This window comes from Megascapheus bottae, chromosome 5, assembly GCF_031878675.1.
Source record: "Megascapheus bottae isolate mThoBot1 chromosome 5, mThoBot2.hap1, whole genome shotgun sequence".
Taxonomy (NCBI): domain Eukaryota; kingdom Metazoa; phylum Chordata; class Mammalia; order Rodentia; family Geomyidae; genus Megascapheus; species Megascapheus bottae.
In genome coordinates this window covers 52,921,126-52,940,286 of record NC_143513.1, presented here as the reverse complement: position 1 = coordinate 52,940,286, position 19,161 = coordinate 52,921,126, and positions in this window count along the sequence as shown.

The following is a 19,161-nucleotide window of genomic DNA, read 5'->3' as shown; positions in this document are numbered from 1 at the left end:
TTTGATTTACAATATTTAGTAAGAATATAAAGAGGATTTTAATAACATTTTACTAAATCTTTTACAAGACTATAAATAATTTTTTTGTTATTATTCAGCCAAGAAGGGTGAATAGAAAGCTCAGAGAGAAGGATGCAAATAAAGCAGAAATCTGGAATATAGTCTACATAAGAAAAAAAATTGTGTGTATGTGTGTGTGTAATATTAGTGACATGTTATAATTAAGAGGCTATGGCTGCGTTATGAGTCATATTTTATATGATTAAATTTTACAATGGAATTTCCTACAAACTAATAAAACTTTGTATGTCAAACAAAAAAAGGATACTGCATTTGGTCTTCCCTGGAAGTTGTAATTGCCTCATGGGAGAGAGCACACAGCCAAACAGAACAGCATTTCCTGCCCATCAAACCATCCAGCTCTTTCTTTTGAAGTGTTTCCTATTCAATTTTTTTTTTTGCTGTTTCATTTGGTATTTCCAGCTAACTACCTTGGGTGAGGACACAGCACCATAATCCCCTTGACAGATCTGCTTCTAGCCTTCTATGACATATTAGTTTGTCTTTGTGTGTTATGTGACTGATTCCCCAGAGTCTGAACATTCTGAATAATCGATTTTAGAACATCTGTAATGAGGAATATATACCATGCTATGGGTTCCTCAGAAAAATACTCACCAGCCCATAGTTTCTTTTGAGAATATCAACTAGCCTTTTTCTTTTGATCTCTTCTTCACTGGGGCAATGACCTGGGTTCCAATCAGGAACCATCTAATGAACGACATCATGCTTTTGGTCCAGACAAAAAAAGTATCACTGGATGTCTTTAAGCTGTCTTAAATCTTTGGTGGATATTTTGTGCAGAGTTTCATGGTAGTTTGCAGCTTCCTCTATTGCTAAAGTAGCTGGAATATCCCTGGTTAATAGTAACTCGGTATCACGATGCCTGGGAAGAGAGAACTAAGGACTATTGCAAGCACCATCTGAATATTGTTTTGTTTTTGCCAGTCCTGGGGCTTGTATTCAGGGCCTGGGCACTGTCCTTGAATTTTCTCAAGGTCAGAGCTCTACCACTTGAGCCACAGTTCCACTTCAGGCTTTTTCTATATCTGCCGTATCGAGGAATCGAACCCGGGTCTTCGTGCATGCTAAGCAAGAACTCTATCACTAGGCCATGCTCCCTGCCCCACGGTTTAAATTTGAGAGTTGCTTCCATAGACTAGGGAAGACTCGTTACCCTTTAACCAAAGGATTTTTTACCCATTTATAGGCAAGCTTTGGCTATATATAGATGTGCAATTTTCAGTGAGTGTCATACTCTGTAACAGGCAAATGTCAATAAGAAGGAATTTATCTGGGCACAATGGCTCACACCTGTAATCCTAGCTACTCAGAAGGCTGAGATCTGAGGATTGCAATTCAAAGCCAGTCCAGGCACTAAAACCTGTGAGACTCTTAATCTCCCATTAATCTTTAGAAAATGGGAAGTGGGGCTGTGGCTCAGGGGTTTGTTGGTAGCCTTGAGCTGAAGAACTCAGGAACAGTGCCCAACCCAGAGTTCAAGCCCCATGACCAACAAAAAAGAAGAAAGAGGTGGAGGGGGAGGAGGAAAAAAAATGTCACTTGGTACCCATGTTCATCAGGAAAGATATTGCTTGCTTCTACCTTCTGAGAGGTGAAAGATGATAGTATACTTTTAAGGAAATGGTTAGAGATTGATCACATTTTCATTATTAAAGATCTCTCTTCCTCTGCTCTTAAAAAAAATTGTCTTGGCCAGGAGTTTGGCCTATTGGTAGAGTGGGTGCCTACCATGCATGAAGACCCAGGTTCGATTCCTTGGTCCCACATATATAGAAAAAAATCTGGGAACCAACCCAGATGTCCCTCAGTTGATGAGTGGATCAACAAGATGTGGTATTTGTACACAATGGAATTCTATGCTGCTGTCAGAAAGAATGACATCGCCCCATTTGTTAGGAAATGGAAAGACTTAGAAGAAATCATATTAAGTGAAGTAAGCCAGACTCAAAGGAACATAGGCTCAATGGTTCCCCTCATTTGTCATAATCAGTAGAAACCTTGGGCTCGACTAGCAGAGATTTGCAATAGAGCAAAACCTAGATACATAAGGCCATATAATATGACACTGAATGAAAGGACCTCTAGGATATAGAAACAAAAGCCATATAATGAGTGATTGTTGTCCTTAATGTACTATGTTATCTCTCATCTCTTTTGCTGTCCCTTGGTTATCTCATATTGTTACAGTGTCTCACTTTGTTATCTGATATATTGGATATATTTGTATTTGGTTATTTGAAATTGGATAGGGAAGGGAGGAAAACAAGATGAGGGGTGGGGGTGGGGGGAGGGAAATGTGGACCAAGACATGTGAAAGGGTATCAATGTATGTGAATTAATGCACCTTCTATCTGGCGAATATAATGTAACCCTTCTATTAATTATAATAAAAAATATATGAAAAAAAGAAAAAAACACCTGGAAGGGGTGTTGTGGCTCAAGTGGTAGAGCTCTAGCCTTGAGAAAGCCCAAGGACAGTGCTCAGGCCCTGAGCTCAAGGCCAGGACTCCCCCCCCTCAAAAAAAATTGTCTTTACTTTTACTCTGAAACAAATAAGCCCTCTGGATTTTGCTTGAAATCCACAAGAACATTGCATGCAGACGGAAGTATTTTCCTGTTCTTCTTTCAGGCAATAAAGCTGCTTTACAGGATATAATGAGCTGTAACTTAGCAAGTAAGTGGCTGCTGATCATTCTTCTTTCTCCCTTTATGCCTTTCCCAAGAATAGAATTTTATGAAAACCCCTGGTTTTTTGAGCTCATATGTACAAGACATGGCCCCAGACCATCTTTCTGCAGTTAAAGATTTCTCATGAGTAGCAGCTAAGGTAACTCATGCATGGCCACAGTATTCTCTCTCTGTCTCTCTCTGTCACTGTCTCTGTCTCTCTCTGTCTCTGTTTCTCTCTGTATCTGCTCTCTGTGTCTCTGTCTCTGTCTCTGTCTGTCTCTCTCTCTGTCTCTTCTCTCTTTCTTATGGAAAATTCTATCTTCAAGAGAATTTTGCATTTTTTATCCTTTACACTTATATTCCATATTCTCAAAGAGTTGCAAAATTTTTTAACCTTAGTAATTTTTGTTTTCATTTCTTTCTTGTATAACAGTATGATTTCTTCCTTCACTGCTAATTATTAAAACATAAATATCAACTGTTTTTCTGTATCATTTATCCTAGCACCTAATATAGTAATCTAATTCATTCATGTGCTTATGAAAAATATACCATAATTAATTTTTAATAAGGAAGCATGTTTGAATGTATACTTAATATTTTTACCCCAAAGAAAAATGAACTGTGGTCTGGTTCTACCCTAGAAATTCTCATTATTTTCAAAGCAAGGCTGAATATCCTAATCATATCCATGATTGTAAGTAAATGGGAAAAGACTCACTGTGATTTAGATGTCTAATTATGGTACTGTTGTATTGCATCACAGGGCAATGTCACCAGTTTTAGTATCTGAAAATGAAGCAATGAATGAGCACATAGTCTAAAAGCCTACAGGTTTTCTACTTCATGTTCTTAACTGGGGCCCAAAACTGAGCTCAGAGAAAGAAAAATGTGTCACAAATAAACATCTATGAGTATGTGTGTGCACAGGTGTGTGCACATTTGTAATCATATTCATTATCCAAGATGCCCCTCAAACAGCAGTGAAGAGGTAGAAGACTACTTTTTTTTTTTTGTCAGTCATGGGACTTGAACTCTGGGCCTGCACATTGTCCCTGAGCTCTTTAGCTCAAGGCTGCCATGCTACCCCTGAGCCACAGCGCCACTTCCATGTTTCTAGTGGTTAACTAGAGATAAGAGTCTCTCCATCTTTAGTGCCCCACCTGGTTTTGAACCAAGATCTCAGCCTCCTGAGTAGCTTGAAGCCTACTATTCTTTGAGACAGAAAATTTATATTTAAATGCAGTTCTTCTACTTCTAAGCAGTATAATCAAGGACAACTTCTTAAAACTTTGTCAATGGAGAATACTAATTGTTTGAAATGTATTAGAGGGATATTAATTTATAGTAAAAATGACCTTTGCTAAATGTGTAAAAAATTAACAAAATGTTAGTCTCCTCATTTCATTATTACCATTATTATTGTTGTTGTTACTATTACGGCCTACATTTGAGAAGGTTCAAGGCAACTTTCCAAGACCTGCTTCCAGTTTTTGTTCTCCTGGGGTCCAGTTTCTGGGGGAATCAAAGCACTTGTATCTGATGAGAGAAGCAAAGGACAGGTGATGAAGTGCAGGTGCATCTTCTCCTTTCGGTTGCTATGCACCAATGTGAAGGCATGTGTTTTTACTTTCTGGCAGCTCTAATAAAAATGTCAGTGCACAGACCTTAGTTTAGTGGGTGTCAAGGGCCATGAGAGAGACCATTTTGTTGACACAAAACACAGAAGTACTTTTCTTAGAGACAGAAGATTCTTTGGTTTCCTCTCAGCTTCCTAACAGAGGCAGTCACCAGTAGTCCTTTGGTAAACCACTTCTGTGTGGTAATAGTTATTTTCTGAAAGTAAAGTCAAGAGTTTGCCCTTAACCCTTCCAATGGTTATATTGGCACTAAATCTCCAAATTAAACCTAATTCAACTTAAACTAGTCAAAATGCTTCCTGTTTCACACAGCTAAGCTCAGAGTTACAAAATAAATAAGAAAAAATACAGGTTGAGCATCCAAAAATTCAGATCTAAAACTTGTGAATGCCAATATTATGCTACAAGTTGCAAATGCCTTACCTGATCTTATGTGTTTGGTTGCAGTCAAAAGGCAGGGAAAATAAAAGATTCTTTGACACCAGTCCACTTACTATATTATTATAGACTAAGTATATTATTATATATTTCTGCAGTGCATGTTAGATTCCCACATGGGAGCAGGTGACAAAAGATATATATGGCACACAAGCAGGTCATATATCAATGACATTTCTCCACAGGAAGTCGGTACCTAAATGTTTTCTTTGCTTATTCTCAGTTCTGTGGTATAAAGATGTGGTTAGAAATATGAAAAAAAGACCTGGAATAACAATGATAATAAAGGAAGATACATTTTTGATTATGAAACAGGGTGATCAGGTCTGGCCAGGACATCTTGGTCACATGGTGGCTGGTTGGATCTGGCATATTGTGCTGATGGTGGGAGAAAGAGAAGCTCCCAAGCCCCCAGGTAATGGGCATGCCTGAATCCCTAGAGGCTGATAGGCTACTGCACCTGTCAGTCCCGTGTCAGAGACTGGGAGTTTTCTATGAACCTACCCCCTGACCTGATCCTATTTAGGCCCAGACCAACTCAGGTGACATTTCCTATCCTGTCTTTTATCCTGACAAATGATAGGTCCTACTTCGTCTTTCCATGGGAGCTGAATTGGTTTGTTGGTATTTTGTTCTTTGTTTCCTCTCTGACTTTCATTGTACAGTATCCTAACAATATTAAGTGTATTTTTTTTGGCTGTTGATCTTTGAGACAACAGTTCACCATGCAGTCACCAGCTTTTTAATAAAGATTCCCAAGGTTTGGCTTCCCAAAATGTGGCTTCTTCATTTGCTCACCTTACCACAATTTTAAGCCTAGTGGAGACACTGATTAGTACTGAAGACACTGTAAATGAAATGTTTCCAAGCGAATATAGCATTGGCATGACCACTATACATGTGCTGAAGAAGAAAAAGATAAATTTTGGAATTCTATGCAGAGAGTGATAGATGAAAGCTAACGAGAAACAGAAAAATAAAGAATAAAGCTGAAAATGATGAGTTCATTTCTTCACAGAAAGAGCAGGTGTATCAGCATGTGAGTGATCACATACCACTTAATGACATGCTGGTCATTAAGCAAGCAAGGATTTCTAATGAGGAACTGAAAACTGAGAACTGTGAATGTCCAACGGTGTGGTTGAGTGAACATAATGAAATCATAGCATTGAATTTTTAAATATGTATAGTGATAATGAATCTTCACAATACAGCAATGAAAGTTACTACTTTGCCAAGGTCCTCACTGATGAAAACCTGACATCAGAACAGATGCATGATGCTGGTAAAACATCATGTTCTGGAGCTATTATCCCCACAAAGACACAGGCTACAAATGATGATACAGTTTTGACAGTGATTTTAAAAGTTCAAAACGAGCCAGGCAGTGGTGACACACATCTGTCCTTCTGACTTCTTCATAGGCTGAGAGCAGTTCCTGGCTATAGGTTGAGGTAGATCTGAATTCAGAGCCCAAATCGGATACATTTAACATCAATTTGGTGTTTTTTACTCTAATACTTTCTATCAGAGAAACTGTGCCAAGCTTCAAAACAATGGCAAGGACATATGCCAAGTAACTTAATATAAGAGCATTAAAAGGTCTTTATTAAATCTATCTTGAATAATTCTCATGAAATAATATAGGATTACACTGTCTCAGTCCAGTGATATCCAGCTTGAATGTTTTAACAACTATTTCAAAAGTACATTTTAGCCTACAACTCTCAAAATGTTGAATCAGAAATCTACCTCTTTAACAGTGGTAAGTGACAGCTTCTGAAGTTTAGCAACCTGTAATCATCTCTGAAATTACTCATGGTTTTTGAGTTAAACTCAGTAGTGCATTTGTACTATGTGCAAAGGATATGAGATGATTGACTGATAAAATTCACGGTGGCAAATCTTAATTGTAGGTTTATCCCAAGTTAACAGCTAAACTACTTAACTCCTTAGTAATTTGCATAACACAAACCACAAAATTCTCCTATTTGCAACTAATAAGTGTTTTATTTGAAAAAGATGACACTTTCATTGTTAAAAAACACGAAAATGTTAGAACAATATATTAAATCCATTCTCTTAAACAATCCAGCTTTGTGAAGACATGTGAACTAGATAAACACTGCAAGATCCTATGGCATCGATTGTTATCATTTTAAAGCATATTTAGCCAGGTGCCAGTGACTCACAGCTGTAATCCTAGCTCCTCAGGAGGCTGGAACATGAAAATCGTAGTTCAAAGCCAGCCAGGGCAGGAAAGTCTGTGAGATTCTTATCTCCATTTAACCATCAGAAAGCCAAAAGTGGCTCTATGGCTCACAGTGGTACAGTGCTAGTGATAAAGTGAAAAAAGCTCAGAGACAGTACTCAGGCTCTGAGTTCAAGCCCCATGGCCCCCTCTACCACTGCCACATACAAAGCATATTTAACTTGTAAATGTTTAACAACATGAAAAGTTGGCAGATTTTGAAGACTGATGTTCTTTATTCCAGGACAGGCAGAGTAAAATAGGCTTATCTCTCTCTCTCTCTCTCTCTCTTTTTTTTCCTTGTCAAGTGCTCTCCTAGTCAGTACCTTAAATTATATTCTTTTTTCTTGAAAGACAGAAGTGCTCATTTTAAGGACATAACAACAATGCAACTAAAATGATGAATGATTCAAGCCTCTGTTAATATTTAGTGCTCTGTGAAGGATGTGGCACAATAGCTAGGAATGATGGATGAAGAAAGTGACAACCTTTTGTTCAATGATTTAGTTGGCTTAAATTGAATCTGCTATTAGTAGTTGCTAAGAATTACAAATAGAACAAGAACAGGTTTTAATAAATTTGAGGCTACCAATGGAGACCTATGTTTTAAATATGATACTATACTAAAGCCAAAGCAATACTGAAAGAGTGAGAACCTCCCCTCCCCTCCCCGCCCCTTCCCTCTTCCTCTTTCCTCTCCTCTTCATTCCTCTCCTCTCTTGTTCTTCCTGGCCTTCCCCTCCATCCTCCTCTTTCTTCTCAACTTTCTTCCCCTCTTCACTTTCTTTCCCTCTCCTCTCCCTTATTCATTTTTTCTCTTCGTTCTTCTCTCTTCTTTCTCTCTTTTTCCCTCTATCTTCTTTTCTCATTTTCCTCCTTCCATTTTCTTCTTCCTCCTTCCATCTCCTCTTTCAAACTTTCTGTTTCATCTCTCATTTTCTCTATGCATTTTCAAATGCAAACACTTAAAACATTCAGGAAGAAAAGAAATGAATTATCTCTTTTTAAACAGCTGAAGTCTCTGCATTATACAAACATATGAGGCTGTATCTGTGTTCTTCCCTGCAGAGGATAGTATCTGGAAAAGAAACAGTGCTTTGTTAACCTACATTTAGCTATGAAATCCTCCTAATTTTCATGTCACAGACTCCATTTCAAACTTTTCTGAAAAAAAAAATACCAAAGAAGTCTTTGGAGAAACATTCACAGGAAATGAAGGACACTTGTGAAGCACAAAGATGAACATCAGAGATATAGAAACCTTTCAGAATTTTTAAACATTTATGCTAACATTTCAGTCTGTTTAAGTCCGTCATTGCCAGATACTTTCGACTGGCAATAAATTGAATATTAATAGCTGATTTCTGTTGCTTCACTTTCCTTCCTTCTCATTTAGATCACTTTTCTCTTTCCAGATTATTAGTTATCCCATTGGTTTTCTTTTCAACCTCTAATAATAATAACAATTTGAAAAGTACATGCTAAGTTAGCATCCTGACCTCCTCTGCTTTGCAAGCATGGCATACTACTTGCTTTTCAATGAAAAAAATTCTATTGCACTTTCTTTCAAAAAACTTTTCCTTTTCTAGCTCAAAGACAATCATGTCTTACTATCAGAACACTAAAAAAATCCTTTAATCATAAGCCCATCCCATTCAGGAAGAAATTCTTGTCAAGCTAGAACAATAATTATCCAAATGCTAGACATTCACACATGTGGTAGAAGCCATACATGTTAAGCTTTTCTTGACAATTTAGTTTGAGACTTTTAACATGCTTAATGCCCTTTTCATTCTGTTTCTTTCCTTTAAGACTTCTCATTTTTCAAGACAGAGCTAAGCCAGACACATCACTCTAATAAAATTCTTGTCAATGAGGATCTAATGAGAGGGTTCCCACAACAAATAAGCACTCATCTTTTACTGTATTCCTTTATAAATGCTTTTAAAAATGTTACAGGAAACCTGGATTTGTGGTTTCCAGTGCTTGGATTCAATAAGGTTCTCTCCAGACTTCCAGACATTAATTTCCTTGGAAATTGTTTGGTTTTGTAATATCTCACAGTCCTTTTTTGTTCCTTAGGATTTCTTCAGAAAAGTGTTTCCTGTTGATGAACTAAAGAAATAGCAAGACAACGTTGGTTTGAAAGAAAACTACAGTTGCAAGGCACCTAACAGTTTGGGATGAGTGTTAAGTAGAACTACTTATTTAGTTTCCAGAACTTCTTACAAAATAAAAATGTGGCTCTTTATTTAAAATGACTAATAATAAGATGATGACAGCAGGTCATTAAACCATGTGCCGGAAGTGAAGAGGGCAGAGGACAGAGCACTGTTCTATGTTTGCTTTTTAGTTCTCAGGACACAATTCATTTGTGCAACATGAACACATGAGCAAGATTTCCCACTCACTAAACTATTTAACATGTATTGCATTGTTTGTAAGGCATGCTTAGTGCTTCTTTGCTAATTATTTTAGTGCATGTGTCCTTTCCTTTCTTATAATAGCCAATTGGTACCTGTTTCCTTCTGTCAACAGAAGGAAATTTACTTTCACCAAATTTGTTTTCTGTCAAAAGGCATGTCACACACACACACACACACACACACACACACACACACACACCTGCAAAATGACTGAATGGAATATATAGTCTATCTTTTGCAAGCAAGGGATTTGGACTGTAATGTGTCTAAACAAAACAAAACAAGAGAGCACACACACACACACACACACACACACACACACACACACACACACACAGCCACCCCCAAAACAGCCTTTGTCTTCCAGTTACTCCCTGTTTGAACCTGCAAGCAAAGAATGAGTGAACACCTAAATGCCCATTATTGAAAGATCACTACAAGGAGGCAGCGCTAGCATCTAAAAACAATGATGCTTCGTAGAACCTTACTCAATTGTATTTTAAACTTCAGTTGTGAGGTGCATACAGGTAGATAAAGTGAGGTGTGTCTCTCTTCAGACATCATTTTTTTGTGTTAGTGCTTTGTTCTCAAGTTGGTAATGAATTACTCAGGAAACAAACCTCACAGCTATTTGGTTCCTCCAAGAATCCTATCATAATATAGAGCCTCAGTAGATGTAAGATCATGGAACCAAGTGACCACTAAATTAGGAATGTAAAGATTGTGTTCATTTCGCTTTACCAGCTGCTGGAGCTAAGGATACATTCCTCTCACGCTCTGAAAGCTTTTATCACCTACGAAAATATGACTGGCAATATCTTCCTAGTTGAGTTAATAAATTGACCATAAAAACAAAATAAATTAATTTGTATGCATATTAAAGAGTTTTCCTAAACTAGTAGTCTGTCCCCAATGTTCTTATAATCTATAAAATTAACTAAAGACAATCAACTATTGAAGATGTATTAAATAAAAAATACACCAAGAGTTCAGACTGTTAATAAATGTAGAGTATAGAAAGACAGCCGAGGAAGTAACGAAGAGGAACATGGAAGTTGAACTTCAGGTTGGCTTTGTCAAAAATGTGTGGCAGGCAAGAAACCATATTCCAAGGGATGATAAGAATATTGGCGGGCTGGGAGTTTGGTCTAGTGGTTAAAGTGCTTGCCTAGCATGCATGAAGACCCGGGTTCGATTCCTCGGTACCACATACATAGAAAAAAGCCGGAAGTGGTGCTGAGGCTCAAGTAGTAGAGCTCTAGCCTTGAGAAAGTCCAAGGACAGTGCTCAGGCCCTGAGCTCAAGCCCAGGACTGGCAAAAAAAAAGAATATTGGCCAAGTTAGGTTGCATCAATAACACTCGGAGAACTCAAAGACAATTTGACTAGGATTTAAGGATTATAAATGAAAGAGGAACAACAAAAGAGATGAGAAATAACACAGTACATTATCTCATAATGTTACAGTATCTTACCTTGCTATCTGGTATATTGTATATATGTTTATTTGAAATAGGATAAGGAAGGGGTGAAAACAAGATGAGGGGAGTGGATAGGGGAGAGAAATGGGGACAAAAACATGAGAAGGGCTATCAATGTGTGTGACGTAATACACCTTCTATCTGGTGAATATAATGTAACCCTTCTATTAATTACAATGAAAAGAATATTTAAAAATAAAATAAATGAAAGAGGAAGTTAATATTAAGATCAAGTGGGTGTGGATCACCTGAATGCAGAGTTAGGAGTTCTCTAGGATTCAAAGTATTTTAGAAAAAGCAATATTACAAAATCAAGCACAATATTATACGTCAAAGCAACTTTTAATTATATTTAAATGTAGTACAATAGACATTCAATAATATTTTAGATACATAATGTATACAGTAATTATATTATTGTACTTATTAGCAATACCAATATTTGTTCACCAGTGTTTTACCTACTCCTCTGACAAATTTAATTCTACCTGTTATCTCATATTGTTACAGTATTTCACCTGGTTATCTGATATTTTGTATATATGCTTATTTGGTTATTTGAAATCAGATAGGGAAGGGGGGAAAACAAGATAAGGGGTGGGGGTGGGGGGAGGGAAATGGGGACCAAGACATGAGAAAGGGTATCAATGTATGTAAAGTAATGCACCTTCTATCTGGTGAATATAATGTAACCCTTCTATTATTTACAATAAAAAATATATGAGAAAAAAAGAGAAGAGAGTGCAGTGGGAGGGGAATTGATCTCAATTACTCTTTCAATAGAAGATAATTCATGGTCACAAAAGTTTTGTAATTTTAGTACAAACCTAGGACTCAACTAGCAGAGGATTACAATAGCTCAAAACCTAGATACCTAAAGCCATTTAGGATGAGTCTAAATGAAAGGATCTTCAGGATATGGAACAAGAGCTTTATCTTCAGTGATTGTTGCTCCTATTGTACTATGTTATTTCTCTTCTCTTTTGTTACCCTTCAGTTAATCTCATATTGTTACAGTATCTGACTTTGTTACCTGGTACATTGTATATACATTTATTTGTTTATTTGAAATAGAAAAGGGAAGGGGGGAAAACAAGATGATTGGGAGGGAATAAGGGTGGGAAATGGGGACAAAAACATGAGAAGGGGTATCAATGTGTGAGAAGTAATGTACCTACTATCTGGCTAATAAAACTGTAACCCCTCCATATAACACAATCAAAAATTAAATTTAAAAAAGCTTTACTATTTTAAGAACTCTGATAAATTTAAAGTAAATCTTTTATTTTTTGCCAGTATTAAGACTTGAACTCAGGGACATCATCCCTGAGCAACTTGTTCAAAGCTAGCCCTCTACCACTTGAGCCACAGCACCACTTCTGGCTTTTTCTGTGATTTAATCAGTCTCATAGTCTTTCCTGCTTGAGCTGCCTTTGAACCATGATCCTCATATCTCAATCTCCTGAGTAGCTAGGATTAAGAGCATGAACCACTAGTGTACAGCTTAAAGCACTTTATAGAGATTTTTGCAAAGAAGGTTTAGCCAAATTTATCACTGAGTGAGATTATAGTGGCTTATATAAAAACGTAGCATAAAGAATCACCTTCTATGGAACATTGTTATTTTCTTGCTAATTTCTTATGTAATTGCTTTACTAAATTTTGTCTTCACAGAATTCTTGTAATGCAGATTACATAATATATATGAGACTATATATGTATATATCTGAGAAAGATGTCATTTAGAGATATTAAGTAACTTGACCAAGAACATATAGCTATAAGGCATCAGTGCTGGTTTTCCAGCCTGTGTGTTTCATAATTTAGGACCTGAACTCTTAATCTTGCTATTAGTTTCAGTTGTATCCTCTGTATATTACTCATAGACTTAGATAACAAATTTAACTTTTGAAAAACTGCAATAGCAGGTAAGATTCAATGCCTGTCTGATCCTGATGGGGACTTCTTTACATTTTATAGTTTTGTTCAAATGGAAGGATCTTTGCAGCTTCTTCATCCTGTCAAGACCATATTTTGAATCTCTTCTTGGTTTTAACTCCCAGTCCAAAGTGTTTTGGTGAAAATATCAGCAAAGTTTGACTCCAGTGGGCAGGCAGCTGTAGTTGGTGATGGTGAGGAAGGCTCAGACTCACATGGCAGAACACTCTCCATTCTTCTGAATGTAGTTATGAAGCATCCACTTAATGCAGTTCATGTTTACTTTTGTTTTCTTTTTTTTGTGGGGGTCATGGAGTTTGAACTGTGGGCCTGGGTGCTGTCCTTGAGCCACCCTACTTCTGAGACACAGTCCCACTTTCTGTTTTTTAGTGATTAATTGGAGATAAGTGTCTCACAGTCTTTAGTGCTCTGGGTGGCTTTGAACCACGAGCCTCAGTTCTCACCAAAGTTTATGTTTACCAGGATCTTCTCCCTCTTTCTTGGTCTTAAGGTCCTGGGAGAAAGAAAAGGAGACCACTCATGGAAGCCTTCTTACAAGGGGAAAGATCAGTGTAGCTCCATCCTCAGGAGATCACAAGTGGAGATAAGGAAGTATAACAGCATAGAGATATGTCAATAGGTAGATTAATGAAAGTATCAACAAGATATTCTTCTATAAACATGTAAATATTCAACAATAAGTTGAACAGACATGTGCACCTACATGATGAGGAGCAGAAAAGAGAAGGAGTGGGGTCAAGAAAAGTATCATAATATTCTGTAAAATACACTCAGCACAGCGTGACATTTCACTTTGTCAGTGCACTCCTAATCTAAAAGAAAGGCAAAAGTTCAATTTCCAGATGGATGCAAAGACTAGCACTGGTGCATTCAACTACAAGGTATTTTTAACCCTCATTGTTTACATTTTAGAAAATCCCTTTAAGTCCCACTTGCTTGTTTTGCTTCTGCTCAATGCCCCTTTTCCCCTCTTTTTTTTTGCCCATCAGTCTTATTTGGTGGACAAGTTGGAATCTTCCTCCTCACCAACTGTCTTCTTGATTGTCATTTGTGTCTATTAGTCATACGTCCTTAGTGAATGGTGGGTGGCAATTAGCAGCTTGTCTTCAAGGTAACTCCTGGTGCAGGTGGCTTCCTTGTCACTTTGTTAGGAAAATGGATGGGTAATAATCATCATCTCCTGGTGATATGCCTTTCTGAAGGTAGGATCTGCGTCTCATTTCTGATTATGCTCATTACAAGTGGTGTTGTCAGCTTACCCAGGAGAAGCATCACTCTCATTAGGCGTGTGATTTGTTCCTATAATGTAAATTAAAATGTCCCTTTAGGTGGAAGGAGTAGCAACTTTTCTAATAGGCACGTTGGAGAAACAGATGTGGAATCTGTAGGAATTAGCTGTTAGAAGATAAAACTAAAATTGGTCACATCCAACAAACAACAAATGTTTGGAGCCTGAAAATACTTTGGATCTCAAACTGGTTCCAAAATCATTGTTGACATTCTTTGATCCTGGAGAATGATGTACCTTGAAAATAAGCAAATAATTTTCAGATGAAAAATATTTTTTCTGAAGTTAAAATTTTTTGATGTTATAGCTCTTTGATTTTGACAAGTAAGAATGAAAAATGAAATTAGCATTTCCACCATTACCAGGAAAAACAGTCTATCTTGGTACTATTACTAGTGCCTCTCGCTACATAAACTGACCTATCTTTTTCTTTTCTTTCTTAATCTTTCTTTCTTTCTTCCTTTCTTTTTTGCCAGTTAAGGCTTGAATTGTGGGTTTCTATGCTGTCCTTGATCTCCTTTTACTCAAGGCTAGCAATCTTCCTCTTAAGCCACAGCACCACTACTACCTTTTGTGTGTGTGATTGGTTGGAAATAAGAGCCTCATGAACTTTCCTGCCAAGGCTAGTTTTGAACCACAATCTTCATATATCAGTCTCCTGAGTAGCTAGGATTACAGGCATGGGCCACCAGAGCTTATCTAGCATATATTTTAATCCATTCAGGATTCCATTAGTATTCAATAAATCATAGCAGTCTCCACATCAGGAAGTATAGAAGATGGGATTGATCTGTTACCCTTCTTTCTCCATCGCTTTTTCTTCTGAAAATATAAGGTAGAGAGCCTTAGGAAATGAGGTCTTACCTCCCAGTCCCCTAGCCAGTTCCTATTTATTTTGTATGTCCATAGCTAGATGAGTACTTTGTAACTTGAAATTTAACAAAATACAATATCAGACTGTTAAGTGTAATTTGAGAATGACTGTGTGACTTTGTGTCCATGCATAAAATTGACTAATTCTTTACACTGTTCTTAAAGTTATTTTCAGAAGAGGAAGTAAAACTGTCCCTCTTTGCAGATGACATGATTCTGTATGTAAAGAATCCTATGGACTTCACTCCCAAGTTACTCGAACTAATACAAAACTTTGGTAAAGTAGCAGGGTATAAAATTAACCCACAATAATCAATGGTTTTCCTGTATGCCAACAATGAAAAGAGCAAGATTAAACTCAGGAAACCTTTCTATTTGCCTCAAAGAAAATAAAATAATTAGGAATTAACCAAAGAAGTAAAGGCCCTCTATGATGAAAACTTTAAAAACCTGAAAAAGGAAATTAAACAGATTTAAGAAAGTTAAGTAGAAGAACCTCCATGTTCCTGGATTGGAAGAATTAAAATCATAAAAATGGCAATCCTGCCAAAGGCTATCTACAAATTCAATGCAAAACCCATCAATATCCCAACCTCATTCTTCTTTTTTCATTTTATTATTGTTGGGGTGATGTACAGACAAGTTACAGTTACATTCATCAGGTAGTGGATGTATTACTTTTTGATCATTATTACCCCTTCCCATGTTTTTCTCCCACTTTCCCTTTCTCCACCCTTCTGACTCATCCTAAAGTGTAACATAGAAGCAAAATATCAAAACTTTTCACTTCTATATAACTAATGTTTACTTAACTCGAAAAGGTAATACAATGTAAAGTTAACCATCATAAATTGCATGTTTATTAAAAATTGTAGTAAACCACAGTACAGATTAAATCATATACCATGTATCCTGTTTGAAGAGAGAATATATCCATGAATGTGAGAGGAAAAATCAGAATATTTTGTAATAATGTAATAAAAATAATTATTAATGGCACCAATTAATGCATGACATTACAAAAAATTCAAATAATGCTTGTACAAAGTGGTTCTTATTCCAAATGATATGGCTAAGGAAGAAAAATAATTCATAATAATTCATAAAGAGACAAAATGTTTCTCTTTTTATTACCTATGAGGCTCGAGATATTTCTCTTTTTTCTTTTTTTAAAATTTTATAGTCAGGATAATGTATAGAGGAGTTACAGTTACACTGGTCAAGTGGTGGGTACATTATTTCTTGTTACCCTTTTTCATGTTTTTGTTGCCCTTTCCTTCCCCACTCTTCCCCCTCCCAGTCATCTTGGTTCCCCTTGCCTTCTTTATTTCAAATAAACCAGTAAGTACGTCAGTATACAAATTCAGATACAATAACCTCATGAGATTAACCATGAGAGGATAAAAGAGAGAAGAAATAGCTTTACATAGTAAACTAAGAGCAGCAATCACAAAGATAAACCTCTTGTTTCATTGACCTACAGTTCGTTTCGTTTAGTCTCATCCTATATGACCTTATGTACATAGCTTTTGAGCTATTGTGATCCACTGCCAGGAGAATCCTAAATGTGTACTAATTATTACAAATGAGGGAAACCATATAGCCAATGCTCCTTTGGAATGGCTTACTTCACTTAATATGATTTTTTCCAAGACTTTCCATTTCCTTATGAATGGGATGATATCATTCTTTCTGATGGCAGCATAGAATTCCATTGTGTATAAATACCACATCTTGGGCCAGGAGTTTGGCCTAGTGGTAGAGTGCTTGTCTAGCATGCACAAAGACCCAAGTTCAATTCCTCCGTATCACATACACAGAAAAAAAACCAGAAGTGGTGCTGAGGCTCAAGTGGTAGAGCTTTAGCCTTGAGAAAGTCCAAGGACAGTGCTCAGGCCCTGAGTTCAAGGCCAGGACTAGCAAAAAAAAATAAGGTATAAAAATACTATATCTTGCTGATCCATTCATCAACTGAGAGGCGTTCGGGTTGATTCCATATCTTAGCTGTGGTAAATATTGCTGCAGTGAACAACATTGTGCTAGTAGCTTTAGTATGGACTTGTCTCTGGGCATTTGGGTAAATGTCAAGGAGTGGGATTGCTGGGTCATAAAGGAGCTCTATGTTTAGTCTTTTGAGGAACCGCCACACTGCTTATTACTTGGGTCTCTATGCTGCTAGTTTATCTAGGGTGGTTATCTGTTTTTACCTCAAGATCTCTGATCCATTTGAAATTCATTCTAGTGCAGGGTGACATATAAGGATCCAGCTTTAATTTTTTTGCAGGTGCTTAACCAATTCTGTCAGCACCCTTGTTAAAGAAGCTGTCTTTCTTCCATGTTATTTCTGGCTCCCTTATCGAAGATTAAGTAGCCATATGTCTGTGGGTTGATTTCTGGATCTTCATTTCTATTCCATTGGTCCTCATGCCTATTTTTGTGCCAGTCTCAAGCTGTTTTGAATACTATTGCTCTGTAATAGAGTTTAAACTTTGGTATTGATATTCCTCCAGCACTGTTCTTTTTGCTAAGGATTGTTTCTGCTATTTGAGGTCTTTTATTATTCCATAAGAAATTTTGGCTTGCTTCCCCGAATTCCTTAAAATATGGCACTGGGATATTGATGGGTATGGCACTGAATCTATAGATAGCCCTTGACAGGATTGCCATTTTTACGATGTTAATTCTTCCAACCCAGGAGCATGGGAGGTTTCTCCATTTCTTTAGTTCTGCTTTGATTTCCTTTGTCAGGTTTTTAAAGTTTTCATCATAAAGTTCCTTTACATCCTTAATTCCTAAATATTTCATTTTCTTTGAGGCTATTGTAAAAGGAGTTGCTTTCCTGATTTCTGCCTCTCTCTCCTTATTGATGGCATACAGGAAAACCACTGTTTTTTTTTTTTTTTGTAGGTCATGTGGGTTGAAACCAGTGTGGGTGCTCTCCTTTGAGCTCTTCAGTGCAAGGCTACTGCCCTACTCTTGAGCCAAGCCGCACTTCCCATTTTCTAGAGATTAATTGGAGATAAGAGTCTCAGGTCCTTTTGTGCCTGGGTTGGCTTTGAACCTTGATCCTCAGAACTCAGCCTCCTGAGCAGCTAGTATTACAGCTGTGAGACACAGACCCAGGAAGCCATTAATTTTTTTTAAATTTTTTATTGTAATTAATAAAAGGGTTACATGATATTTGCCAGATAGAAGGTGCATTAATTCACATACATTGATACCCTTTCACATGTCTTGGTACCCATTACCCTCCCCCCCACACCCCCCACCCGTCTTGGTTTTCCCCCCTTCCCTATCAAATTTCAAATATCCAAATATAAATAAATTCAATATATCAGATAACAAAGTGAGATACTGTAACAATATGAGATAACCAAGGGACAGCAAAAGAGATGAGATATAACATAGTACATTAAGGACAACAATCATTCGTTATATGGCTTTTGTTTCAATATCTTGGAGGTCCTTTCAATTAGCTTCATACTATATGGCCTTATGTATCAAGATTTTGCTCTATTACAGATCTCTGCTACTAGACCCCAAGGTTTCTACTGATTATGACAAATGAGGGAAACCATTGAGCCTAAGTTCCTTTGAGTCTGGCTTACTTCACTTAATATGATTTTTTCTAAGTCTTTCCATTTCCTAATAAATGGGACAATGTCATTCTTTCTGACAGCAGCATAGAATTCCATTGTGTACAAATACTACAACTTATTGATCCACTCATCAACTGAGGGACATCTAGGTTGGTTCTATATCTTTGCTATGGTGAACAGTGCTGCAATGAACATTGTTGTGCTAGTGGATTTAGTATGCCCTTGTTGCTGGATAGTTGGGTAAATGCCAAGTAGTGGAATTGTTGGGCAATGGGTAATTGAAGAGATCAGAACAGAAATCCAACAGTTTATGAAATTTAACAATAAGGAGCACACAAAATACCAACTCCTTTGGGACACAGCAAAGGCAGTACTCAGAGGAAAATTTATAGCGCTGAGTGCCTACAACAACAAGTTGGAAAAATCGCAAACCAACAAGTTAATGTCTCACCT